The sequence below is a fragment of the Rhea americana genome, unplaced genomic scaffold, assembly GCF_003343005.1.
Source record: "Rhea americana isolate MKP2758 unplaced genomic scaffold, rheAme1 scaffold_1, whole genome shotgun sequence".
NCBI classification, from domain to species: Eukaryota; Metazoa; Chordata; class Aves; order Rheiformes; family Rheidae; genus Rhea; species Rhea americana.
Genome location: NW_028185038.1, coordinates 16924680 through 16951500, shown reverse-complemented (window position 1 = coordinate 16951500; position 26821 = coordinate 16924680). Strand labels below are relative to the sequence as shown.

The 26821-nt window shown below is 47.9% G+C and overlaps 1 protein-coding gene across 1 annotated transcript in view; it reads left to right on the top strand.

The window, feature by feature from the left end:
* The first annotated feature begins 5659 nt into the window (after positions 1–5659).
* PODXL (podocalyxin like) overlaps positions 5660–26821 on the top strand; it is a 41307-nt gene continuing 20145 nt past the window's right edge. The window contains exon 1 of the mRNA XM_085299717.1: positions 5660–5715. The gene's annotated coding sequence lies outside the window, so the exon portion shown is untranslated. The remainder of the gene's footprint in view (positions 5716–26821) is intronic.

Sequence of the window (26821 nt, the reverse complement as noted above, 5' to 3'; positions counted from 1 at the left end):
TTTCTCTGAGCTCTTGCAGAAACCCAACTTCGGGCACAGCTCTCTAGTGCAGAGAGCCTCACCGCTCATTTCTCTACGTGGGACCGAAGCRCTGTCTTCACTCTTTCGTCTTGCTTGACAAAGCGCCTAATAATTTGGGCTCTTGAACCACACTTTTTTCCCCCTCTCCCGCACCCTRGATTTTTAGTTAGTTATTTTGCTCGCTGCCAAGCTGTGCATCCCTCCTGTCAACCCCATCGGACCGCAGCCCGAGCGAGGGAGACCTTCAGTTGGGCTGGGCGCAGGTGGCCCATCTCCATCCCAGGTGCTGTGCACCCACGACACCAGCCCGCAGGYAGAAGCTGGTAGGAGAGAGGAGGAACCTGCCTGGTGCTGCCTAACTGGGATGGAGTTGRGGAAAGGATAAATATCCGGAGCCCCTTTGGCCGCAGGGGCCTGCGCCGCGGATGCGAGGTGGGATCGGGTCCATCGCAGGCGGGAGTTTTGTGCATGGGAATATAACAGCGGCTGGGGCTGCGCAAGCGGGTGTTTTAGCGGCTGCAAGAGATCCGATTCTCCGGTGCCACGTTTTGTCTGAAAGATACCTTGAAAAAGAACGGAAAAGTAGTGAGGAAGAGGAAGTGCACTGCTTTTTTTTTTTTTTTTTTTTTTTTCTCCCCCGCTCCCCCCAAAAAAAGTGAGGGAAGGCAGGGAGGAGTGGAGCGTTTCTTCCCTGTGTTCAGGGAGAGGGAAGGTGGGGAGGGAAATAAAAGAGAAAAAAGGTGAAACCTTGCTCTGGGTCATGTCTGGCRGTGGAATTGCAGCTGATGTGAATGTGCTTTTATTCAAGGTAACAAAAGCTCAGGGACTCTCTAGAGGCTAAAAAAAGAGAAAGAAAAAAGAAAGAAASAAACAAACAACAAAAAGAAACCCCAAAACACACATAGTGGAGGCAGGGCCCCTGAATTTTAAGTACGAGGTAAATTCATTGAGGTTAACCTGAAATCTCTGCCTGGTGTTTAACTGAGTAAGATAAAACTCTTGTCCTCTCTGCCATCTATATATATTTATATAAAAGAGGAAAAAAACATGTTGCTTTATAGCTATGGCTTCGTGAACGAGCAGGTGTGGGGTTTTCATCCCTTTCCTAGCGTTGAAATGGGCTTTAAAGAAAGATTTTTGCTTGTCGTTGAAACCCAAGATGCCAAGGGYAGCCTGAAGCTCATTAACCCTGTATGAAGCAGGAGCTGTTCRTGCAATATAACTTGCTTTATTCTGGCCAGAATTTAGCCAAGTAGCTTCTCAGAAGGCTTTTTGTTTTGTTTTTGTTTTGGTTTGTTTTTTTTTCAAAACTGAGTGCTAAATGTGCTGRGATTTGTACAAAACAGGCTTTTAGCTGTAGGATGGTGCCACGGGAAGCCGAAGGGGAGCCGTTACTATAGCACTCTTGAGTGATCCTATTACATCTTTCTCGGAAATTATTTGATTAAATCCTTCAAAACAGTATTTCCTGCCATTAGTTGCTGATTTTAGGTTTTAAAATAAGCTATTTAGAGATGCTTTGCTTTTATATTGCTTGCTGGGTACTGGCACCGTGTTTTTTTTTTTTTTTTTTTTTTTTTTTTTTTTAACCTTTTTTTTTTTCAAACTATGTTTTCCTGGTTGTTTCGACTTTGTGACTGCAATTTTGCCNCATTCCTGGTTGTTTCGACTTTGTGACTGCAATTTTGCCAGGTTTTACAACTAGTCGCAGCACTACCCAACTCTAAGCTTTAGTATCTGTGTAATTGTTTGAGTTACTCAAAGTGCATCTCTTAGGGTCTTCCCCCCCCCCCCAAAAGGGGAAGAAGTTGGTTCTGTAAGTGCAAATGTGTGAGTTTTTGGTGTCCTAAAACAGTAATTTGGACAGAGCCTGTTGCTTGTGCCTCTGCTGTATTGACCTGCCCCTGATTTAAATGGATGTGAAATGGGTGGGCGAAACAGGAATTCAGATCCAGGAGCAAATTTGCTAGTGACATGAGCTTAAAAAATGTTTTTACCATGCTTGGGGCAGAGCAGAATTGGGCCCAACATTGCTGAAGTTTTTAAAAGMAGCTGGTTTTGGTGCAGCTATTTCACTACAAATTCCCAGCTCGCTTCCAGATCTTCTCTGGCTTTATAGCACCTTAAACCCTTGGTTCGGTACAGATCCCCTGTGTTTAGACCACCGCAAATCAGAATAAAATGAGCCTCAAAAAAAGGCAGCAGAATATGACATTGGGCAGGTAACTTTCTTTAAATTCAGCCAGCCCAAAAAGGGGGCTCRGAGTTACCAATTATAACATGTTTGCTGGACATTTTCTTTTTCCGTGTAATTGAAAACGTGGAAAACGGATATTAGATCTTATCCCATTAGGGGGTATGATAGCAAAATAGCATCAGAAAGAGAAAAACCCCTGATGCTGTTTTAGCCTCAGGGAAGCTAACAGAGAGGCGCAGCTCAAGCCTGTCCTGGGGGCAAACGAGGGGAACGGATCTCGCAGGCAATCTGCCCTTCGCCTCCTTCAAAGAAAACCCTGGACGGCAAGACTTGAAAACCYTCTTGCCAAAACACCCCTCTTCTCTCCCAGAGCCGATGCCAGGTGTTCGTTTCTGTTCACGGCACATTTTTAAAATTCGGTTGATCAGTCAGCGGGTCCWGACTCGGGCTGGAGCAGGAGACTGCAGTCGTACCTGCGTTAGGAAAACCCGTTAATCAGCACGCTYGAAAATCTGGACTGAAGCAGGGCACGTCTGGATGTGCGTTTGCTGTCAGAGCAGCTTTGACAGTCAAGGTTTCGCAGCCTGCTCCCGAGCCGGCCGGCCCAGCTGAGCGAGCCCTTGCAGCAGCGCTCTGCCTTTGATTCCCCAGTGGCAGCAGGCAGCGATGATACCCCACGGGTCTGTTTAGGCGGCTTAATTAAAGAATTGTTTGCAAAGCACTTGAAGAGGCTTGGATGAAAGGAGCTGCGACAGTGCAACACACTGATTTCGTTCCAGAGAGTTGCTTAAAAGGCTTGTGAYGATGAGGCTGGTGATAGCCCGTGTCAACGGTGATGGGAGCCCGGCGAAAAATATCTGCTTGCTCTGTGCAGATCGTGGAGCTATCGTGGGCCGCGTGGAGGCACAAAGTCCATCCTGCATGGCTTCTTCCATTGCTGTCCCCTTCTCCATGCAAGCCAGTCGTTCCTAAATTCTTGTAATGTCTCTCGTTCACGGCGAGTCCACGACCAAACCATGTTGCTTTTTTGCATTCAGAGTGATGCACGTTGTCCTCAGGTTTTTGGTGTTCTCCRTCTCCCTGTGGTCAACTCTCTGCACCTCTCCAGGGCTATCCTTAAAGTYCTGCTTTGTAGAGATTTTGGTCTCCAAAAATCCACCCAGTCTCTGCCTCTCCAGTGAGGCTGGATGTGGTGTAGAAGACCTCGAGCAGGGTGCACCCTCCTGTTTTTCATTCCTGCATAGCCATCTGTAAAGCTGAGCAGCTGGAGTCAAAAMCGATGTTTTGAGGCCGGCAAGGCCCAGACTCTGTGTTTGGGTCTCTCTGTGATCCTCCTTATAATAACTTAAGCCTCAGATTTGCAAAATCTTCCTTTGCACAGGATCCGACAGCCCTGTCTCCCCTAGAAGTTCTTCTGGAAGTTACCACAACTAGTATTTAATAAGCTTAAATAGCCAGTGTTGGCTACGGTTCCCTGCCTGACCCATTAAAATAAGCCACCACTGGCTTATTCATTACGGCAGAGTGAGCTGCTGCAGCCTGTTTGGAGTTGAGCAGCCCAAATAACCCTTTACTATAATGCAAGAATAAGGTGATGACCAATAATACTGAAAACGATAAGTTTTGTTTCCAACAGGGTAGATTTTGCCAGGGTGTTGTGCAATCCCTTGCTGCAAGATGCCTTTGCTTGCAATTTCGGGGGGGGGGGTGGAGGGTTTCTGCAGTTACGTTAGAGGATAGCAGTGCTGTATGGTATGAAAGAGCATATTTTTGGTTTTCTCCAATTCTTTATTTCCCATTGTAGGGATTGTAGCATATTCTGAAACACCAGCTGGTCATCGAGTGATAGCACATGGGACTACAGGTTTTGTCTGGATTGGTCATTCTAAGAGGAAAACCAGCATTTTTTTCTGCCACATTAGGACAAACCAAAGGCACAAGTGTATTTACGTGGGTTTGGCCTGCTCTGCGTTTTCATAATTCTTTCCTCCACGCCTTCAGACACATACATTTGCAGAAACAACTCACTTCCTTATCGCTTGCTCACCCGATGATGGACTCATTGCCACTTCCCCAGGTCATTCTTGGGTTCCCCTAGGCTGCTTCTGGCCCTTTCACCTTGAGGGGATTTGTGGTGATTCTGTGATCGATTCTGTGATCTCTGTTACTGGCACTGAGCATCTCACAAGATGCTCTGCCAAGCCACAGAACAGCCACTGCTAGGACAGACCAGTGGCTTTTGGATGGCAACCACTGCTGCAGCTTTTGAGACAGCCAGACCTGAGCCTGGTTTGGTGTCAGGTAGAGGTCTTGCAGGTCCTGCTGCATGGTGGGATTTGTGGAAATGCCGCCAGTCTGCCTAAAAAATACTTGCATAGGACACTTGGAAGCTTAGCCAAAAAAATTGTCTGAGCTTCCCCAGGAATATGCAGGTGAAACAGGGAAGAGGCAGGGCTGGAAGTGCTCTCCCTGTATTACAGCTAGAGTGTGAACAGCATCCTGAGTTTCAAGGTGACTAAGCATTGGGACTAGTCTGTTTTCAAAAAACATTTATTTTTGAGTTGAGTGATTCTTTCCAAGAAGGTGGATAGGGCTGAGGAGAGAAAGACAAACTTGCCTGTTGTTTTACCCACATCCTATGTGATCGGTTTTGGATGGAAGAGTTGAAACGCTGCTTAAGGGACTGGCTGTGCCTSAGTTTCTGTATTTAGCACATGTCCRCTTAGACTGTGGGCTGTTTGGTGGAGACATCACTCAATATTTGGGGACAGGGAGCTGGTCTCGACTGAAGCCTGTAGGGCTGCGGCAGTACAAATGTCATCGACAAAAACGTGGTTAGCAAGGAGCTGAGGTGCAACAACAGCTTCTCAGCCAGGAGCACCCTCAGGGATGCTGCAAGGTGAGGGTGGAGGAGCATCAATCTGCCCTCCAAGGGCTTTTATCCTGGAAACTCATAAATCTAAAGCAGGACCAAGTGCTGTAATTCAGGAGGAGCTGCTGATGCCACACTGCTCATCTCTGYGGAATAAATGCCCCCTTTGAAATGCGGCCACCTGGGCTGTGCTGATGTATCAACATTTTTCTTCTCTCTGGCCTGATGCTTCCAGCTAAGAGGGACCAGTCTCCTCATCTCCTCATAGAGATGAGGGAGAGGGCTAGGCTCCTTCTAGGATGATTTAGATCACTTCAAGTGAGCTGCCTGCTTTGAATTGCAAATAGTGCTAGGAATAGTGAGGGTTTTGAGGAGTCGTGCAAAATGCTGGTGTAATGCAGCAGTGACTCAGTGTTGATAATGAGGTCTCCATAGAAGCACCCATCACCCCAGCATCGTGATGCTTGCTGGGATTTCATTTGGAGGCATCTGCGAGAAGAGCATCCTTGTGCCTGGAAGGCGGTCCTGCATCTTTGTCCCATGCCCAGGAACATTGGAGATTGAGCGGCAGCACTGCAAAATGGCCTGGAGTCCGGTTTTCCTGTATCGCCTTCTGGAGATTTCTGTAAGGAGATTCATTTTGCTGGGGGAGGTCGAGCCTCTGGCCCAGCAGCTGCATGCCGTGATCTTGCTCACGTTGTGTTTGAGAACTGGGCAGCAGTTTCTAGCTCCAGAGCTGGGAAAATAGAAGGGACCGTGCTGCAGTCGAGTGAGATCTGCTGGGAGAGCAGAGGCAGTGGTGGGACTCGGAGCAGCCTGTGTCTTTGGGGCGAGATATTTGGGGTGGCCTTCTTGGCYGAGGGTTGCCCCATCTACCCAAAAGAGGCAAACTCCTCTCCTTCAAGAGGTGAAGTTGCGGTGACGGCCCCGGAGGCACCGATATCCTCCATCGCTCATTTGCTTCGGGGCTCCCAGGTCTTTTCCCTGAAGCTTTTCTCATCACTAAACCTGGCTGCTTTGCAGATTTTTGCCATGCCCACAGCTCCGACTGTGGCAGGCGCTTTCCCCCCCCGTAAATAACGTCCGCGCTGCGGGCACCTTGGCCGCAGGCCAGCGCGCTCGGCGCTGCGCGGGCCGCAGGCGCTGGTGACAGCGMGGTGACAAAGCGTTGCAAGACAGCAGGGAGGATACGAACGGCTTATTAAAATTACCACGACGCCGCTTAGCATAATGCCTCAATGCCCAGCGCCGGGCAGGAGGCCACGGCAATGGATGGGAAAGTTTATTTTGGGGAGCAGGAATTCAGCGCTGCTAAAGCACCCGCTTTTAGATGCGCATCCGTAAGCGAGCARCGTCCGATTGCACGCGCGCTGCATGCAGTGTGCTTCCCTAGGCTGCATCGCCTTGCTTTGGGGGGGATTTGGAAGAACTTTTTGCTGGTGGATCAGGAGTACGCCCTAAAGGCTGCAAAAGGGAAAGGCAGCTTAAAAAAGACCATGATCTTTGGATTAAAAGAAATATATGTGTGTGTGTGAAGCTAGGTGGAAGGCAGCAGCCTTGGAAATAAGCAGAGGGGACCTGAGTTAAAATCTCCTCCAGAACAGAAAAGATAAACTTTCTCCCCACCACCACTTTGATTATCCCCCTTTAGAAGTTGCTTCAAGGTCTGGCCCRTGTTCTTGGCATCCTTGATAAAGGCTGGTTTCATCCTGCAGCTTTTTCCTCTATCTAGCAAACTACATGTGCTTTGGTCTTACACCTCGTCGGTAAAGAGACTGTCTGCAAGGGAGGAGGAAGGTCACTTTACGGGGGTAGAATAAGGCCCTTGTTATTAATGTCAAAGGGAGAAATTTTCTCCTTCTCTGCCCTTAATTAATTTTAGTAAATTTAACTGGGGGAGGAGGTGGAAATTGTCTTAGAGTTATTAAGCCGGAGGTGCTTAAAGATATATTAAATCAGCATGCTGGCTACTGTAAGAAAGGAGACAAGCTCGTCAAGCATTTATTGGAAATGGCCTCTGCCGGGCACCGTCAAGGGGAAAACGTTGGTTTTTAACGTGAACAAAGGCGATTTGAAAGGCTGCAGAAGGGCTTGAGAAAGACCTTCTTTGAAGCAAAATAGCAAAGAGGGTTTTGGGGGGTTTTTTTTGTTTTTTTTTTTATTGTTGTTGGGTTTTTTTTTGCTTTTCCCTTGGAGGGAAAAGCGGCGTGGTTAAAGCAACGCGCCGTATCGCCCGGCCCCGGTGCGGTTAGCCGTGGTTGCGTTGATACAAGCGTTTCCCTCGAAGGCGGTTGCCAGGAAGGAACAGTTGCAGCAACGCCGGCGCGGGCATTGCACCGGCGCGGACGGTGCTGCCGCGAGGGAATGCCTCCCCGCAGCAAGGCATCGGCGTGCCCCTGCCGGCCCTCGGCCGTTTTGACTTACTGAGGAGCCGTGTATATCCGATGCTTTTGATTTAAGGCATTCAGCTGACTGCGTGGGAACTCAGTAAAATTGTATTGAGTTGGTTGTATTAAAAAATCGTGCTCTTGACTGCGCTGCAGGAAGTTTTTAAGCATGTGTGCGTGTGTTATATATGTGTCTTATAAGACGGTGTGATCAGTATGAAAAAAATCATGTTTTATGCTTGTTTTAATTGGAGGTTTTGTGGAATAGCTAATGTTATAGCAAAAAATATATATATATTTTTTAAATAAGCAACTAAAGTGTCCTTGTTGGACACTTTTAATTAATTAAGCAAAAGTTAAGGGAAGCAAGTTTTCTAGCGGGCATTGCGCCGGCTAATATGGAGCAGCCTTAAACCAGGTTTCAGTCGCACTACTCCAAAAATAGCATTCTCTCCGATACAGATTTCCAGCTGCTTTCTCAGCTCTRTAGCTGCTGGTGCAAAGCTGGGTGACCCCATTTGGTCTTGGAGCCCCCTCTTCCTTGCTCACATGGGTCTCTTCGCAATGTGAGAAATCAGTAACACATGGTAAATGCACTTTTTTAGGGGGAAATGATTTTCTTTAACATTGGTTTAGATTTCAGATGGATCAGTTCCCTGATCCAACTCAAAGGACTACTGCAAAATATCCGTGCAGTCCGTATCAGCTCTGGTCTTGCAGAAGACTCTTGGTCACTGCAATCCTGTGGGCTTCTGAGCTGGTTCTTGCAGGTACCAATAAATCCCCACGAGCTACTTTCCATGGGAGAACATCCTGTTCTTCCTCCCTCATTAAATTCTCACAAACGGTTCAAAAAGTCATTTTATGGCAGGGTGATTTGATTTAAATTAATGTGGTTTAAATTATGAATCTTAATTGCAATTTAAAATAAGAAGGAAGTCTTAATTTAAGTGACTTSATTTTAATCGTGTCTTTCATTTAAAATTCATAGCTATGTCCAAAGGTTGATTCTCCTTGGTTGCTAGCTGTAAAACATGTAGATTTACAGCCAGCTCCTGCCTTTCAGCTTTATTTTCTCACTAGGTGGACATGATATGAAGATATTTATTTAAGCTGTTATATAGCCTGTCACAGCTCTATTTTGATTTCTACCTTATGTATCTTTTACATGTTTTTTAAGTAATGAGTAATGCTAATAACTTTGTGCTTATTGTAAACATTCACTCTTTACACATAGATAAAAACTCTGTTAAACTGACATATGAAAAGTGTAATTTATAATTCCCGTAAAATACATTAGCTAGTCAAGGTCCTGGATACCTAGCATATAAACTTTTCAATGTACTCTTGAGCTTAAAACTAAGCAATTTATTGAATGAATTTCAAGCATCAATCTTAGAGGGAGTTAGTGAGTGAAATGAATTGTTTCATGTCTCTTGAGGTTTTAAAATAAACAGATGTCATTCTCTTAAAAYTCACTTTTAGTGTTTAAAACAGTGAGAGGAAGCAATTCTGTTTTTCAGCTGCCAGTTCCCTGTTGCTCTTGCAGCTTAGAATCAACCATTCATGCAGCTAATTGAATTTATCTCTCTGTTACCTGTAAAGGAAATTTGAATGGTTAGTTGAGATTTATATACGTAACTTTTGACCATCTGGCTGAAGGCRGGAGAATCCCATGCTTAGTGTCCAGGTATCCCGAATGTCGTCTYGGTGTAAGCAGAACAGTGATTAACAGAGAGAAAAACAAGATTTTTTGAGGCTTCCTTTTATTAGCGGTCCAGTTTCTGACTAGGATCCAAATCCAATCCCATTTCATGCTGGAAAATCCTCATTCCTGGAGTGCAGTGGGTGTCTCAGTTTTAGACCTGGAGCAATATTCTTAATATCATCTTTTGTGCTAGACCGTGAGTTTGGCATTTCRCAAACTGGGAGGATACCCATGGTGGTCCGTGGCAGTGCACATGTCCCCCTAGGGGGTACAGCTGGCTTTGAGCGATACACTCATGTGCCAGGAAAGCAAAGCAACCTGGCAGGTCCTTGATGGACTTCCTTTCATCCACACTTCATGCCCGTTATGGGGGTCTGGGGAATTCGGGGAGCCATAAGCTCAATTCTTTCTGTTCTTTCAAGAGCGAAATGTTATTAATACACAACTCTGCAAAGCCTGGTGGAGTCTGGATCTCTTCACCAAGCCTGTTCAGATGCATCTCACCACTGTTGCTATAGGAGAACATTTTTTTCTGACAGTCTGACAACTAAAACATCACTGTTTAAGGCAATGAGTGCAAACCCCCCATATCTTGACAAGTGACACATCCTTGCTGCTGTGTCTGGAGCTCCTCACAGTGGGATGCCCCTTTTAGAGGACATTTCTTCACTAGGCAGCTAGCTGCTGAGAGTGATGCCGAGATGACTGCAGACTTCCCCTGCAATTGCCAGTCCTGCCATCTGTGCTCTGTGTGTGCGCATGACGGCTATCAGGGTGTCACCTCCACTGTGTAGACGCATTTCCCTTAGCTAAGATACATCAATTAAGGCTGCCAAAGCTGTCTGATACATTGCAATATCAGCCCCATCTCAAGATGGAGGATGCACTGACTTCTGCCAAGCACTAAATCTGTATTTAGCCTGACCAAGTCCCTCTTAAGTTGTTGGTRGGAGCAGTATGCTGTGGTGGCCATCCTCCAGAGAAGTGCTGTCTTGAGTAGGTTTTCAAAGTCCAGCCTATAATTTATGATCTTGCCCAAAAGATGTTTTCTGTGGGGTTTTCTAGTAGGGAGAAGATTGGTGTGAAGGTGAATTAGATGGTGAAGCAATACCTTGTGAGGGCAAGGATGGTCAATATTCCTGCTGGTGTGGGCTAYATGACCGAGTACAAAGCTTCTCATCCATCACCATCCAGATGCCAAAATGTACCCTAGAAGCCTGATTCTTGCCCAGTGGGCTTCAAATGGCCTTTTTGATGATGGCCATCTTCACTCGCAACTTMTCCCTCCCGGATGGGTGCTCTGCCCATCTCTGCCTCTTCCTGTAGATCTCCAGCTCCACGTTCCCTGTCTTGCCKTTCCTCTGAAGCATGGTTTTGACTGGTGGAAGGCGGTTTAAGGGTGGCTGAGCTGGGGAAAAAAAATACTGTCCTTTGGGAAAAGGAAGCAGCACAACAAGAGGAAAGGGTGGACTGGTGAGAGGGAGCTGGCAAAAAGTGGGCTTTTAAGGTCAGGTCTGAAGAAAGAGGAATAGAGGACCTAATTGGCAGTATATACTTTGTGTGGTCAAATAATGTCACTTAGGAAGTTTTGAGGGAGAGAAATCAAAAAGAAAGAAATCAAAAGAAAATTTTTTCTTTTGTCCTTTTGTTTTTCGCTTTTATTCTCCCACCTATGAAGYTGGGCTGTCTTAGCCAACAGCTGTGCAGGATAAAGCACTCGGGCTGAGTTTTTGGTGACACAGCTTCCCTACTTAGCCTGTGCCCGAGAGCAGGCTCTCCTTCCACCGATCACATTAGAAGCAGCAGTTACGATGTCTAAGCAGGAGTTTTGAGATGAGCAAACCTGCGCAGCCAGCGAGCTGCCCTCAGACTTTGGTTCCCGCGGGCAGGCGCGACTGCAGTGGAGACGGCGAGGAGTGTTGCAGTCCCTTGGCATGCGCCTGTCCAGCCAGCAAGGAAACTCTGGGCTTTTCAGGAAACGATGTGAACAACTCGATAGGCATCGTTAYGGGACCAGAGTCTCAGCACAAAGCTCATGGGAGGGAAGCGGGGTGGAAGGGGGTGGGGGAAGTAAAGAGAGCTGGTGCGTTTTGGAAGGGACCCAGCATCGCAAAGCTCTGCCTGTTTGTGGTTATTGAGGTCCCACTGGATTTCCAACGAGAGCAGCAGGGCAAATCCCACTCCGGCTGTTGCAGGGACAATGGCATTGCACTTTCACAGCTTCCCTTTTCGGCTGCACGTAGTATTTTTCCGCACGACGAGCATGGAGATGTTTCCAGCTCTAACCTGCCAAACACCTGCAGGATCCTACCYCAGCTGCGTTTCACTGCTTCCTTGCCAGGGGAAGCAGCAGAACKACTAGGTATTTCAGCTGCGGCTGCTCTCAGAAATACTCTTACACAGAAGAATCCCAGTGACAATTGCAGTAAAACAACCTCAAAAAAGCCCCCAGACCCAGCAAAGGCTGAGGAAATCCCCGTCGCAGTCCAGTAGCTGTCTAGTGCAGAGAGCTTGAGCAGAAATACTTCTGGGACAGCCATGCGAAAGGAATGCCAGCTATTTCGGGGCCGTATTTGTGTTTGAGCAGGAGGAATAGGATCGCGGAGCTCTGCTTTGTCCTTCCGTGAGACGGTTTCGGTGAGACGCTTTCACGTGTCGCTGGGGCAGCTCCGATCTGATTAGGATGGGGCTCGCCTGGGGGAGGACACCGATGCGGGGCCGTAAGCTGCTTTCCCCTTGAGCAGGCGCTGGGGGCTGCCCACGAAAGTGGCCCAGCTGGCCTTTTAGGGAGGGTTTCCTTCTAATCCAGCTCAGGAACAGTTTTTGGGGCAGGGATTTATCTCTGTCTCGGCGGAGAAAATTGGCAGCCCAAGGCACTGAGGGCTGGCGGAAGGGCAGCATTGATAACACCACTGCGTGAGCAGGGCAGCGGCTGGAAACCTCGGCTGACAAATTGACTTTGAAGTCATGTTTTTGGATAACACTTTTTGAAATCCACTTTTTTTTCTTTTTTTTTTCATGTTCCCATCCTAAGGTCTGGCTCTTGCTGCAGTGGGGAGCTTGGGGAAGGGAAAGTGCACCCCCATGAGATGTTTCTACAGAAATCTCTGCTTGCTCTGAACAGAAGTGTTAACCCTGTTGAGGGACAGAAGAAAGCAAGAGGTKCTAAGATTTTGCCGCTGCCTAAATCTGACCTGCTCAGAAGGAGCAGACCCTCACAATCTGCCTCTGCAGTWGGTAAAGGTATTCCTCCCTCAAAAACTTATTTTATAGAGGGGAAAACTGCAGCAGAGACAGGATCTCAGATCTCTCAGCTCCTATTTTAAGCAAAAGATTTGCTGTGCTGAATGCATGCGTGCAAGGTTCCCACATTTCTCCCCCAAGAAAGGCAGGGAATAGTGAGGCTTCTTCTAGCTACTTGACGCCACCTTGACCTTGAGGTACTTCCCCCAGAGTCARAGGGCTGCAAATTGTCCTGTCCCCATTCAATCTGTGGCTGTTACCCTGAAACTAAGAGTGGAGAAAGAAGAGCTGCAGGGCTGGGGAAAGAAGGCACTCTCTCCTGGCTAATTTGGATTAGGACTGATGCATTTGTTTCACAGCAATAAATATCAGCTTTTAGATCCAGCTGGAGCTGGGCTGGAGCTGAGCCAGCTTCCCAGGGGCAAGTGTCTGGGCATGCGTAGAGCAGCACAGGGCTGCACATGCTGCTGCTGAAGTTCATCTCCRTCACAGGGACGTTCAACCCTCCCTGCATCTGGGCCCTTAGTGGGATAGGGATTCACACCTGCTTCTGTCTTGCTCCCACTCAGGAGAGTTGGTTCAAATATTTTACAGTGATAACAAAGATCTTGGCCATCTGCTGCATAAAAAGCATCAAAATGCAATGCCTGGCTTTCGGGGTAGATGTCCTGTTTCTTTGGCCTCTCTGCTGTGCAGAACCTTGCCAGGTGAAGGATTCAGTGCTGTTATTTTGTATCATTAGAGCACTTCTGCCTCTCATCTGTGGTGCTTGGCCCTTGCAGAGAGGCCTGGGTGACAGGAGGAGCAGAGGATGGACAGGCAGAGGTGCACATGCCCTGGGTGACACCAGCCAGCTCAGCTGGCCAGGAGCACGCTCGTCCCAGGGAGCAGTGGCTGGAGGAGACAGGTCTGGCCAACTGCACACAAACAGGGCTTTGTTTCGTATTCCCAGGCCCTGGGGAATTACAGAGCAACGTGTGAGTCTGGGCTTTATCAGATAGAGTTGGACAAACCAGCTCAGCTAGAAGAAAGGGAGACYCGAGCTCCCAACCGCGCCCTAGAGGTCAAGTCCTGGCTTCCGCAGAGCTCTGAAATTGTTTCTCCCCTCCTTCCTCCCATAGCTTATGGCCGCTTCCAGATGTGAATGGAAGGAAAACAACTGACTTGCTTTGGGAGAGGCTGTTCTCACAATTATATGTACCGAGTCGCCTACCGCTTGGGTCAGAGTGGGGCTAGCAGGCAGGAGAACAGGCCTGTGATCTGCTGTGGCAAGTCACCTCCTTGTGTCAGCCAACATCGTTCTCCTCCTGCTTTGTCTTGGTATGAGTAATCTTTTCTTCTTCAGGGTCTGCTTCTTTCTCTCTCTTTTGCTAGAAGTTACCACCTGCTTTTGATACCTCAGGGTTTTTTTTTTTTTTTTTTTTCTCTGCTGTTAGCACACCCAAGGCCTGATTTCTGAGAGCTGCTCTGGTTGGAGCCGAGGAGTATTTTGCCCCGGCGATAATTTCCAGGGATGCCTGCACGGGATGGAGCTCAGAACAATGGAGACATCTCTCTAGATGTCTGGAGGAGTATGAGCTGTTTCTCCGAACGTGTATCTGAAATGTGTGGGTCTTCTCCTGTTGTCCACTCCTTGCCATGCTGGAACCAAGGATGCTGGTTTTCTTGTATCTCTTAAAATAGGGTAGTTTTTGAAGCAAAGATATACTTTGATTTGACACTAATCTCTTGCAAACGTAATGGAGCATCAGTCTTCGCTGGCACAGCGCAACGCTCATGTATGGCTGCATTTGCTCTCCTGCTCCCTCCMCAGATCCCCTCCTAAGTCCGGGATTAAGACTAGTAGCATCCAGTGAATCCCAGTCTGATGTCTTCTCTGTCATTCTTCTGCTCTRCTAATGATTATTTGTGGGTCCCATTTTGGACCCAAGCTGCAGCCCCTGCCCTCTCCTCCTGTCTCTAACCCCRCTCAAATTCCAGTTCTTTTATTTTCTAAAGGAAATGGGCAAGCTGATGTGTCAGAGTTTCACAGATGTGTCACAGTTTCACTGATGTGTCAAAGTTTTGCTGCTGTGCCAAAAATAGGATCCAGTCTCCATTGTCTCAGGAGCAGAATAGTTTGGATATTATCGTGAAGCCCAGCCCCATGTCCCCCTTCTGTGTCCACTCTGTGACACAGCTACCACTCACATCCTGGAGCTCCTTCCGAGGTGGGAGTCCAGCAAGGARCTTGCAGACCTGCAAAAGGTCTTCTGTAGGAGAAAGAGGAGGATGATTAATGGCAGGGAGGGGATGCGGCTCCGTCTTCCTTCCTGCTTCCTTTGCTCCCTTCCCCTCGCCTGCCATGGCCTGCCCTGCTACATGACCGCTAGACAACTGTCATGCCACATCGCAGCCAGAAGGGAGAAGGATTTTGAGAGCAGGGAGAGGTCAGTGAAGACCTGAGCTCCAGAGCAGCCACAGGCAAAGGCCTTTTTCTTCCACACCACCGTGGATGCAGWGTTGCAAGCTCTTCTTTCCATAAGATACCATTTAGCGTTTTCCTCCCTAACCAGTGAATCTCTTTTCATGCCCCAAACYACCACTAACTACCTGTCCAAGCAACCACTGTTGAGTTTTGGGGGAGCTGAACATGACCATTGTCACATGTTGTATTTATATTATATTCCTGGCTGAAATTTCTCAGCACAATACCATACCTTTTAGACCTGTTGTTTGACTGTAGCCTACTTGCATTGAGCTGGATCTCCAATCTGGCTACATCCTACAACATCCCGTGCTCTTCTGCTCATCTCCAGCCACTCAGGAATCGCACTTTTTGCTGGGATGCTGGGAGAGCAACATCGTTCTCCTGTTGAGTCATAATGATGAGGTAATTGGGCTGGAAAGACAATGTCTTTCAGCAGCCAAGAACCCAGCTGATGTGGGTAAGTGACTAATTAAAGCCATTGCAGGCCTCATCTTGGGAAAGATAACCAAAATGCACATTGTTCCTGGTCCATTAAGTCAAGCCAGTTGGCCAGCTGGTTAGCAAGTCCCTCTTCCTTCTTAACCTTCATTGTTTGCTGTGTAGGCCTAAATTCTTGGTCCTGACAGTGGAAAAACCTTCACAAAGATGATTTCAGAGCAGGCTAGTTGCTTSAATGAGGATCCAAAGACCTCAGGARAGCCCAACCAGAGCTCTGCTGTAACAYGAGCCAACTTAAACCACTTTGGGATGGCCCATCAGTGCTACCATCCCAGCTTTTATTGGCATTTATACTTCTGGATTCCCAGTTCCCCAACAGGAGTTTGGTAGTGCACCTAAACTTGTAGCATTGGGGTTCTCCTATGCCATATGTACCCTACAAGAACATTTTTTGTGGCCCATAAACCCCCAAGATGAGCCTCCGACGWCAGGTCAGGGCTGACTGTGGATCAGGGGAATTTTTTTGGTGTCTGTCATCCACTTAAGGGTCATCTTTCGCTTTATGTGATGATGCAGTGGAGCTTTTCGGGCAGCATAGTCAGAAAGCAGGACAATGTCCAAGTGCAGTGCTGGCAAGCTGCATGTACGTGGTAAATCTCCACTTCCCTCAGCTGAGTGCTCCTGCGGCACAGAGACCAGGACTGCAGCCTTCACTGGTCTCTGAACAAAGATATTTTCAGCCTTGAAACCACTGGGCACTTCTGTTCTAGACATTTCTTACTGTTACTGCAATTCTGACAAAAAATCCTCCCGTAGAGAGTGAATACAGCTGCTCTAAGAAACTTCTCAGGATAAATGCTATTTMGTGCTGTTAGGTTCCCATCTCCATTAAACCCCCAATTTTTTTCCCGCCCGTGATGTGTCTATCTTAAAGCAGATTAATCTTTTTGCTACTCGGGCCCGGCTGAGCAGGAACGCTGGGCGTATGTTTACCACGGCTGGTGTCCCAGCCCTAAAGCATAGCAGTCGCTTCTTTTGAAGAACATACAAAGCAAGGAAGAGGAGCGATTGTTTGGGAGGAAACTGAACCATAATGTAATAGACTCCTGTGGGGATTAGTATTAGTAATTATTTGTATTGCTGTGGCACCTAACCAAGGCCGGGGCCTTGGGTAGCAAGGTGGACCAGCACGTAAGTGAAGACGGCTCCTCTATCCAAAATCTGTCACCTCCTGCGTGTACATACGGGGCACAGGAAGAGGCTAAGAAATTTATCCAGGGTCATTTTGGGAGGCTGTGGCAGAGGAAGGATTTAAGTCAGTGTGTAGTCCCTATGAGAGCATCCTTCCTCTTCGGAGGGAAAAGATTTTTTTAAAAACCTGTGCTGCTCAGAACTACGTGTGAGAGGCCACTGGAAAAATAAATATATTGTGTTAAAGAATCCTGCACTGSAACAGCATTGGGAAAGGTCGTTTCTTACTCTCTGTGCCTTTCATCAGCGATTCCTGTGCTTGTGTGTATTATTTTAAGGAGGGGGAGCACAAGAACTGTTGAATTTGAAGAAGTCCCAGCACTCTTAAAAAAAAGAGAGAGAGAGAGAAAAGGAGCTAAAATGGATATTCTTTTCCTGTAAAACCTACTGTTTCAGGAAAGTTAAATACCGAGGCAATTATGAATTTGCCAACAATAGAGAAGTTGATCTGATTACACAGATTTAAAGTCAGATCGTCACTGGGGCCATTTGGTGGGAAAGCAAGTCTGTGCCAGACGGGCTTTAAATAGTTTTGAATAGGAGGGAGGGTTAGCCATGTCCTTCCCTTCCTCGGCTCTCCCCACCTAAAGAATAGTACGGAGCCTCCTGCCAAGTGCGCCGTGTCCAGTCCATGCCCGAGGGCTCGACGCACTTGCGCTGCTATATAAATATATGTGCGTGCGTACGTATATGCGTGGGGATATATATAGAGCTCAGGATGATCCAGGAAGCCCCCACCCTGAGGTGCGGGTGCAGAGCCAAAGACAAAAAAAAAATCAAAAAAAAAAAAAAAGCGGGACTTGAAATAGCACGGACACACAACAGATCTCAAGGAAACGCGGAGCTCTCCTTGCAGCGTTAGCAGGAAGCCGCTGGGCTGCCAGCCCCATCGCAGGCACTGCTTAAGGTCACAGGGGACCAAGTGTGGTGAAGGGCCCACTCCTGCCCTCCAGCCAGGCTCCAGCCCTTGGCTGAGGGATGGTGGTGGCAGCTTTCATGCCAGTGGAGTGCCATTTGCACAAACAGTGGAGGTTTGCAGGAGCCCAACAATGTCTCTATGGAGGAGCCTGTCTCCAGCAAGAGTCCTAACAAGCTTTGAGAAAGCAAATGGCACTGAAAAGTGGGTGTTTAACTGGGAATTGCCCAAAATTTTACTGAGGGATGCTTGAGGTGGTCACCCACCTAACGGCAGCTCCATCACTTGGCTTTATCAGCCACTTGTCCTCGCAGCAGCTTTCACCACTATAGAGTTGCAATGGACCAAGGAGGGTCTCCTCAACCAGCCCCAATGTGCCACAGTGGGTGATGCAGCCGTTGCCGTCGAGTCTGTGGTGGACGACGTGCCACAGYGTCGCCAGCACAGTGCACTGCGCTGATTTACTCCAGCCTTCCCCTTGGTGTGAAATGTTCTGGGGAAAAACGGCCAGGCTTGCAGGCAGAGGGGAGGCAACACGGCTCCTGATCAGAAGGAGGTTAAAAATAAAGCTGCCAGCATCCCTGCAGGCGGGCTGCAGTGCTGAGGGCGTAAATTTGGGCTAACTCCATGAGTCATCAAAGACTGGGCGTACAAAAGGAGGGTGAGGCTACAGGTCTTATCGCCTCCTATCCATCACTTTTCCGCTGGTATATGCACTTCCTTTTGGCCCCAGRGTGAGCAAGTGCCCTCTGAGTCCCACCCTCTCCTCCCACCCCAAGCAAGACCCCACCAGGGCCGCGGTGCTGCAGCCAGTGCTGCCTCTGGCTGTTACRCCCTTGTCAAAAGCCTTGGAGTCCCCTTCAGTGGAGTTTCTCTCCTGGGATGGATCTTCCTGCCTTTCCCTCCACCATGGCAGGAGTAAGCAATTGGGAGTTGTGAAGGGAAGGACTATTTCCAGGAGGGTGATTCCTGCTATAAATCTTAGTGGGGAGGCAAGGACGAAAGGGAAGCACAAAGAAGCAGACACTAGTAGAGGGACTGTGGTTTGCAATGCCGTGATGGTGGTGTGTGCCCAGATAAACTGACCTTTCAATTCCCTGTACCCATTTTTTTCTCTGTATTGGAGCTACCTGTGACCAGGCTGGGATCCCTTATTTCTTTAAGTTTAGGGACTCACTTCTTTTTTTCTACCTCTCAGGGCTACAGCTCTGACGTTCGCCTTGCTAGGCCTCCGGCAAATTCTCTGTGGGCTCCTTTTAGCCCTTCACCACTCTGATTTCTGGACATCGGTGAAGCCTTCTGTGCCTGTTGGCAACTCCTGTTTCTCTGAAGTGGAGGGGAAGGGGGACCTGCCTCATCTAACCTGAGATATTCAGAAAGTGCAAATTGTCCACTTTGTGAACTTTGACTGTCAGTAGAGAGACACTGGCGTTTTCAGAGGGCAACTTGTCCTGTCCAGAGAGGAATCTACTTCAAATGAGTAGAGTCATCCTCCGGAGATGCTAGTCTCTCTCCTCTGACTATAGAAGATGCCTAGGTAACTAGCTGGGGTCCTCTCTTCAGACAGCACAAGTTTGGGGATCTGATCGCTGCTGCTAATGCCGATCCTAATGCCCTTCTGTCTCCCATGGTCCAACCTATCAGGCTCTGATGTCTCAGAGAAGCCAGTAGTCCCTACTTCTGCTCTTGGGTTAACTTCTTTTTGGAAGAGCCCCCACCACAAGGGGAGAGAAGTGTGGAGAAGACAGGTAGCAAGACCTGTAGAAATAYGTCCGTTTCCTCGGTGAATTATTGCAGCTCCGCATTCCTCCGTCCTCCCCTGACATTTGGGTTGAGGATTGGTGCCAGCAGGCAGGGTATTCCCAAGCTGGCCTCTGCACTACCAGCGTCACCCAGCTAGCTTGGGCGTGGGCTATGGCTCAAGGTGCCTTATTACAAGAATTAGCACAATCTTCACAAAAAGCAGGAGGTTTGGCTGCAAAACCTTCCCACCAGGAGTGCTGTGCAGTTGAGACCCTCAGCTTTTACGGAGGGTGGCTAGGCACATAGTTGATTCAAGACTATGAGTGACATTAGATGAAAGCTCTCCCAGGTGCTGGGCAGCTGGCAGAGGTTCAGCCAGCAGGAGAAGTAGCTCAGGGCCWGCTTCTTCCTCACATTGCTGTGATTGCATGGAGCATGAACCTGGCCAACTGTAGGGGAGTGAAGCCAGTGAATTCTGTTGCCAGACAAGAGCAAAGCAGCTTCTCACCTGGGACATGCAAACCCACCTCCCTGGAGATGCTGGGGTTGGCAGAAAGGAGCCTGGTCTTGCATGAGGTCGGTATCATTGCCAAATGCAAAATCTGGGAGCTTGTTTATGTGGGGACCATCACCAGCTTTCTCTGGAATTAACTTTCTTAAACTGTATCAGCTCTCCTCTGTTGGCTTTCAGAACTAAGGAGACCTTAATTTGACTTCACTCACTTCATTTCAACTGAGTTGAATGAGGGCTCATTTAAAGCTGAACAAGATTCACCACCTGGCAAGTTGTGTGCTCTTTAATCCACTTTGGAATCACACCTTCTGTTAATTTTTAATTAATTTTCTGGAGTAGCTCTGTGTAGACAAGCCATCAGGATGAATAGAAGTCAGTTCCCTATWTGATGACTCCTGTTCTCACGCCTTTTCAAGTCATCTGGAGCAGCTAGGCAGAGGTGATTTATCCCTCTGGGCTGAAAAGCACGGAGAGGAACTTCTGCTCTGCCTAGATTCATAAATCTGTCCTCACACGGCGTGAGGCGGTTCCTGCAGCAGGGTTGGAGAAAGGAGGTCAGCTCTCCAGGAGGGGCTGGTTTAATGTGACAGATCAGCCCTCAGTAGCAAACTGGTGGCTTCAGCCAAGCAGTTCTTAACATTGGCTTCCTTGAAGGTCTCCTTCCCACCACCCTGCTGCTGGCTACATACTCCATGCTACTGAAATCAATTTGTGATCAGCTTTCAAACCTCCCTGGAAGGGAGGTGGTGAAGTTAACAGCCTCCTTGAAGAGTCAAGGTAACATTACCAACTCTGGTAGTCTTATCCAGGCTCTCAGTCTTTATTATGGTCCTGAGATTCCTCTCCAGATTCAGAGGAATCGGGGCTTTAAATATATATGYTTTTTTAGGAGAACCAGCTTCTGTAGCACTCATACTTGTAGACTAAAGCATGAAAGAGTATCTTAATGGCTTACAACCTAGAAGTTATGTAAGAAGAATCCCAAGTGTTTTATAAAAATACATACATATGTATTTCACATATATATGTATATTTGTGTTTGTGTATACCTACATACATATACAGACACACATACACATATATCCTGTGAATTTAAGGCATTCTTGTGACTTACAGWGTGATTTTGATTCACGGCCACTGTTTTAGGGCCAAAGGTAGTTGGGCTTTACCTTGCTGCCAAGACATTTTCATGGCCCATTTCTCAATGTAAAGCTTGAGTTTCTTCCAAAGACCCTAGATGACCTTTCAGAAACAGAGGTATTTCAGTGCTAAATATACCAGACATAGTGTCCTTCAGCYGATGGCTTCAGGTGGAAAACTCCTCGGGCTTGTCTGCAAGAGGGCGATGGATGCTAACTTGTACTGTGACGTGAGGTAGCCACAGGATAACTCATCCTTGCTAATGGTGTAAGAGAGGCTTGAGAAAGACACGAGCATGGCTGTGCACTGAGCTTCAGAGGGTCTGGTCAAGCAGGGAAGTGCCTTTTTTTTTTTTTTTTTGGCTTGCACTCCCAGCATTTCCATTTTAGCAGCTCTGCTACCATTTCCTGAGTGATGAGAGAGTTTCTGTGTGGGCTGTGAAGAGTCCCTGGTTCATTTTGCAGCCTGGGAACGGTGTGGGATTGGAGCCAGGTCTGTTCCAAATCCCATCAGTGCCCARCGGAAAGAGGATTTTTCCAGGCTCAGTGATGAAAAATAGCTGGGGATAGAATGGAAAAGGACATGCATGTGTGTATATGTGTCTGTTCGCCTCCTTGACAACATCATCCAAAGGGATTTTTGAGCCTTCATTTTCCACACTGGTCTTCCTGTCTCTTTTTTATTATTTTTCCCCTTTCCCTTCACTTCTTAGATAGCTACAGACTGTCCATGGGAAGAGACATGGAAACACAATCCTTCATATGATGTTCTGTGTTTATCCATGAGAGAGTCTGGATTAGAACTTGCTCTCATCACCAGTGTCCCTCATGCCTGGTCTGGAGTTGGTCATGCAGATGACACTACCTGAGATGAGCTAGCTGGGTCCATATGGGTGAGAGATGTCACAGCACAATCACAATTTCTTGGCAATAAACAGTCCTCAAGGAGAAATTCAGGAGAAATACAAGCTTGGTAGGAAAGACAATTAGATGATAATATTTTTGGGAGGTGAAGGTAAGAGATGGGGCTGCATTTAGTCTAAAGGAGCCAAAATAGACCCATACATATCCATTGAAATAAGTGTACATCCTGTGCACACAGAGCAGCTTCTGTTTGACCAGGCCTCCTGACTGCCCATGTTGTGGTGAGGAGGGAAACAGGCCAGGAGGGCAAAACCCACCTGGAGCCACCCCAGCAGAGTTTGTGAAGGGGTAGATTGGTTSCACAGGAAATGAGGTTTCATCTCAGACTGTCTCCAAGAGCTATCTTYGGGTTCCCCTGCTGTGAACTTGCAGTAACTTGGTCTATTCAAGCAAACCTGTTGTTTTTCACAGTGCTGGGATGAGAAGTGCTGAAGTACTTCTGCTCCCTAAAATCCACTGACTGTTCATTAATTGGCCTTGGTACAGCAAATTTACCCATTTCTACCTCCCCAAATGGCCATTTAGAGGAGCYAAGGAGGAGAGGAGAAGAGATGTTGGGGTTGCCCAGGGTTCATGGGTTAAACTGCTGCCGCCGCACACAGATTCAYGTCAGTGAGAAGCTAATTGCTCTAAAGTTTCCAGAAGTCCTAGAAGTGTAAAGAAAAGTGCTCTTCTCCTCCAGAAGAGCAAATATGTCTTTGTACACTGAAGAGGAATGTGTGTGAGCAGGAGATGTGCCTTGAGATGATTTTTTTTAATAGTTTGTCATACTTCCAAATGAAACAACAGACAAGCTGAGCTGGCGCAAATACTTGCAGAAGGAGCTGATTGGGAATTTGTTAATGAAGCAGGTTTCTCATCAGAAAATGCTAGTTCATCAGAACTTGGATTCTGGGGATAAGTGTAGCAATTGCGACAGGAAAGGCATCTCAGGCTTTGGCTGGGTTTCTTGGCCAAAACCAAGCAGCTTTAACTGTAGCAGTTTGTCTGCATTATGGAACTGTGTTTTCTTTTCCCAAATAGGCAGACTGGCTGTCAGACTGTACAGTATCTGCTCCTTGTACCCCAAAAGGCTGTCTTGTGAGTAAAACAAACCGAGACAGATCTAACAGGAGGGACAGAGCAGCAGAAACCTATTTAGTTCTCATTAGCACCATGAGATTCTGAATTACTTCTATCAGGTGCAACAGGYGCAACTGAAAGAGTTTTTCCTCGTCTGAATTAAAGTGGAGCAGGTTTTGGCTTGTCTAAGGGCATGAGTGACCATAACATCCTTCCGCCTGCTAATAGTCCTCAGGATGATGTTAAGGTGCTGCTGGGATGTGCCCAGTGTCTCCAGTTGAGGGGTGTCTCCAGGTAGGCAGTGCAGAGCGGGAAGCCCCCAGACACTCCCGTCCATCTGGATGGGCATGATAAGAGCAAAGCCCTTCAGGGCCTGAAACTCTTTCCTCTTTTCCCTGGTGTGCAGCRAGTAAATGCTTATCAGGTAAAAGTCCTTCTTTGTAGAAGTTTTGGACAGACTGTGGCTCTGGGTTCGTTTCATTTGACAGTGGAAGATAGGACCCTTGTCAGTATTATTGTCTCCATTTCTGTCAACCGCATGCAAGATCAGCGCCAAACTGAAAGCTTTTATCAATCAAACCTCCTTGCAGCAGGGTTAGGATCCCCAAAGCATGCTGACGCTGACCGTCAGACCTCTCCCCAGTGTTCTCCTGCAGGAGGCCAAGTTTGTCTTTGACCCGGGTGAAACCATTTCGTAATAGCGATGGCGAGATTGGCAGCAAGGGGGTTGGGTAATGCTGAGATGAAAGCGTACCATGACAAGGAGAGACCCTCTGATTGCAAGCGTGACAAGTGACAGATGAGCATGGGCACATCTGCYGTCCACAGCATGGCTCGAGTCACGGGGCTCTCGCCAAGATTTTGACAGGTAGCTCAGGAGGATGGGGCTGTTTGAAMCTGTCTTTCTCTAAGCAGGAGGAAGGGAAAGACCCTGTCCATACGGGAAATCTGAAAACCTTGTAAAACGATAGTTGGCTCTGGTAGCCCAGCTCGGTTTCAGGATGAATAGTTATATTTTGCACTAGTCTGCCAATCTGGTCTCCCTGGTCTTTATGGTCCACCCTAGAGGTGGCCCCTTGCAAAGGCCACCACTGGATCCTTAGCCCCCCCTTCTCCCCCTCCCCTTGCCCTTGGACAAATTTTACCCCTGGCCCTTACTGGATCTGGAAGGGCTGTGAACAGGGAGGTGAATAGGAACTGGCTCATATCCCCTCCCCTTCCTTGGGTTGCTAGGTCTCCCGAGGTTTTTCATCCCGTCTTGGGAGGAGCAGGAGCTGGCTTTGAACTGGGCTCAGCATACTGGCCTGCCGGAGTGGGGTGTGTCACCCACCATTTCCGAAGTTATTCTTTTGGGTTTCCTTTTCACACTATTAATAGATTTTTAGCCAATTTGAGCTGTTTCAACAAGGTGGTCGGGGGCCATCAGGGGCATTACAGAAATAGGAAACGGGAAGCTCTCAGTCAGGGAATTAATTTAACAACAGGAGCCACATGGAGAGGCGGTGGCTGCGGGTGGGTTGCAGGGAGGAGGCACAGGACGTGTCCTTTCGTTTTGCATTTTGCACTGAAGCATTTCTTTTTCTTCATGCTCAGAGCTGTGACTTTGCCAAAAAATCTGCTTCCCACTTCGGCATCTTCCCCAGCCTGCAAACTCCCTTGTGTCTACACTGCAGAGAGCGATCAAAGCGGTCCAGAGCATCGCTTAGTGGCTTGCTGAAAACTGTGGCCTGCGACTGATGCAGAGCAAAGTCCATTGGCACAAAATACCTTGTCYGTTTTGGGTGGCTTTTCACACCAGCGCAGCTCCTAATTGGGAGGTTTCTCCTCCAGCCCYGGCCAGGAGGAGCCCCAGAGCAGCAGGGACCAAAAGCAGCACTTCGAGCCTCCCAAACCCTGCTCCTTGGGCGAAACTGCCCCCTCTTTGTAGCTAGCAATCAGGGAAAGCTCTCACCCCTCTGGGGCTCTCCCTGCTACAGAGACACCGTATCACCGATGTAGTCATGGGATACACATATCCGGAAATGAAATCATGTTTTTGCAGTGTACTCATTTCCTCCAGGCTATTTGGCCTCTACACGCATGGGTGCATGCGTGGAAAGCTTACCGGCGCCTCCTGGGGATACATATATATATATGTATATGTATTTATCAGGCAGCTCTACTCCACTCCCTGCGAAGATACGCAAGGATTTGGGAGGAATTGGGTGCCACATGCATGAGGAGAGGTGCAGACCCAGGTGTTAGTCTCCTTGCAACCCGTTAGTGTTAAATCACTTCCCCGAGTCCGGCAGCAAGAGCGTCTCTCCGGGAGACGCACGGTCGGGTAGCTGGTATGTTATGGTAGCTTTCCGTAACAYGAAGAATTGATGATGGTCCCAAAGGTGAAACCCAGTAACTGCTCCGGCCCTGTCGAAACTCAGGCTGGTAATTTTTTTCTGCTTACTTGAAGCAGAGTGAGGGCCCTTGGCTGAAATCCAAGTGAACTTTTCCTTTCAGGCTTTTAGAAATAATCTCTTCCTGGTGAAAGAGGGTGCCRTTGGTGACTCGGTGGAATTCCCCTCTGTTCTTCTTTTCTCCCTTAGCATGCATTAAATCCTTTTATCTTCAGGGCTCACGTTGCGAAAGGGTCATTCTTTCGCTGCCGAAGGAAATACTGCATCTTCTGCGAGTAACCTGGACGTTAAAGGCACGCTGAACATCTTGTCCTGTCTGTCTTTTCTTACTGTCGATCGGCACCTTGCAGAGTTTTTCTCTGCTTTTTAGACCAGATCCTTTTCAAGTCTTTTGTTGAGGACAGTCATCAGGCAATACTGGCTCTCGGCCCAGGGAAATGGGGGCTCATTACCAGCTATTACCGCCAGGTCCAGTGCAGAGATTTGGAATGGGCKGCCAGTCAGGGAGGAAGAGAGAAAATAAAAAAAAGAAAATAGTTCTCCGGAGTTTGAAAGAGATACGGTGTGTGTGAAAGGAAAGGAGCGACTCCTGGCCTTGCAATGCTCTCGCTGTTTATTTTGCCTGTGTTTCTGCTTTGAAATTAGGTATTTGGTAGGCCTCTGAAAACGAGAGCAATGAGTTTGCATAAGCGAGGCCTTCTCTTGGAGGTGGTACTGTTACACACTAAAAATGTAATTCATTTTTTCTCCAATCTAAAAAAGTATTTTCTAGGGTTGTAGTGAGACAGAATCTCTGGGCAAACTGCTAATATTAAGCCCCATTCAATAAAATTGCTGAAAATTGTCCAGCCCAGAGACCTCAGCAGCTTTGGGCTCRTTATGAATGGGAGAATAATTTAATTCAGCAATGTCCTGCATAAGAAGTTGCCTGAAACATCTGGTTGGAAAAGGCACATTTTGCTAACAGATRGGTGGCCAAAAACTTGGGGACGGATATGACCATGGATCCTCCAAGGGAGCGTTTGGCCAGCAGCGGGTCCCTCTCGGCTGGCTGTGGCTGTCACCCGCGGCGTGACAGGCACACTGACCACGTTGAGGGAAGAGCCCGAGGTCAGACCCATGTTATTTTCAGAGGGAGGAGTGTCAGGTTTGCAGACTGCCTGGATTTTCCCTTCCCGTGGCCATCCCCGTGGCAGCTGGCCACCACTCCACTGCAYTTCAGCAGAGCAAAATAATTCTTCAAAATCACCTGCTTTGAGGCAAAAAGTGAAAGAAGAAWGGGGAAAGGGGAGAACATAGTAGCAGCCAGAGCTGAGCAAAGCTGGAGTGGAGGTTAGTAAAGAAATGTCTCCTTCAGGTCRTTTGGGGGAAGGGAGATTATAAGGCTCCCCAGTGGTACCATCTAGCCCATTGAAGCAAGAGCGGGTTTGTAGGGAAGGAGCAGTCTGATAAAGTGTTTTCTGGCTGAGATCATTTGTGGTGCTGCTTGCCAGAGACACGCAGGTCACTACCCACCAAAATTTCCACCATTGTAGTATTTAGC